This window comes from Suricata suricatta, chromosome 8 (genome assembly GCF_006229205.1).
Source record: "Suricata suricatta isolate VVHF042 chromosome 8, meerkat_22Aug2017_6uvM2_HiC, whole genome shotgun sequence".
NCBI lineage: Eukaryota > Metazoa > Chordata > Mammalia > Carnivora > Herpestidae > Suricata > Suricata suricatta.
The window spans coordinates 123,474,969-123,476,622 of NC_043707.1; positions in this window are offsets into that span (position 1 = coordinate 123,474,969).

The following is a 1,654-nucleotide window of genomic DNA, read 5'->3' on the forward strand; positions in this document are numbered from 1 at the left end:
TTTTGGCTTGAAGTCTTCTACTTTTGTATATATGATAAACTTAACATTTTAATTTGATCTGATTTTATTTTTGACTTTCTGGTGTTAGAGGTGGGATCTGAACTGGCTCCCTGAAGAGCCCCGAGGCTGGTGAGGTACTGGGTGCCAGTACGTACTGAGCCCATTGTTCTCATTTCTCTCCAACCATGGAGTTCCAGAATAAATCTCTCCTGGATCAGAGCTCTGTTCTCTTTGTGTTTTGAGCTCTCTGACTTTATTGTGCATATGTTTTGTTCAAGCTTCTTGGTTACCCTTCTGTCTGTAAGTGGGGAATACCCATACTTCCCTGAGTTTTTAGACAGCAGTAACATTCTTGAGATCCATATAAGTATAGCCATTTTAGAGGCTCTAAGGCAAAGATGCATTCCAATTGCTCTAAAACTCTTTCCACACTTCTTTCAAAAACTCCTACTTCCTATGTGTAATCCACTTAATAACCAGGATCATGTCCCTTTTTGGAAAAATGGGTACATTCTACATAGGATAATTTGGAATTATAGTGGCCACTCTGGGGAACCTCTGACTTAAATAAGATAGTCCACCTTAGGAATACACCTGAAAGAGATGATCCTGAACCTTACAAAAAAATAGAATGTATTCCTTGTTTGGTATGGAGGCCTCCAAAAGACAAAATGACTCTAAATAGACTCCATAGGGGTGCCAGGCTGGCTTAGTCCACAGAGCATATGACTCTTGATCTTGGAGTGGTGCATTCAAGCCCCATGTTGTGCATAGGGGCTTACTTAACAAAGAATGGAGGGGTGCCTGGGTGACTCAGTCAGTTGAGTGTCCGACTTTGGCTCAGGTCATGATCTCACAGTTGGTGAATTCAAGCCCCACATTGGGCTCTGTGCTGACAGCTTGGAGCCTGGAACCTGCTTCCGGTTCTGTGTCTCCCTCTCTCTCTCTGCCCCTCCCCTGATCGTGTTCTATCTCTCAAAAATAAATAAACATAAAAAATTTTTTAAAAAGAATAGAATAGAATTAAATTAAATGTAATTTAAAAATATAAACTCTTGAAGAATCATTACAATAGGCCAATGAAAACCTTAAGGCCAAATCTCTGACATGAGTGACTTGAGCAACCTCCAGGTTATCCCTCTGCTCCTCTTTATCCACCTTTACCTGATTATTCTGAACCCACTAACCACTTTGATCTTGTACCCTTTCCCTCCAAACCCCTTAAATATCAGATGTCCTTAGATAAGACCTTCTAATGAACCAGGGATCTTTAGGCTCAGCAGAATTTAAAACGTGATCTCAAACCAAACTTTGAGCCATTGTAAATGATTTTCCAGAATCTAAAAAGGACCAAACTAACATGATAGAAGAATTGAAAATTTTTCTTGGTGCCTATGATCCTAGACTACCTGATTTTTACTAGTTTGTTAGCATGATAGTTTGATAGTTTTGCTAGTTTGATAGCATCCAAAAGATACTAAAAAAATGGCTTCAAGAAATATATTGTAAAGTCCCTACCTAAGATTGTGAGGATCCCACCAAACATGCTTCCAGAGATCAATAAAAAGAGCAAAAAAAAAAAAAGTCAACTTCTTGAAGCAGTTCCCAAAGTTTTTCCCGTGAGAACACCCTGTAAACAGAAAAAGGACGAGCC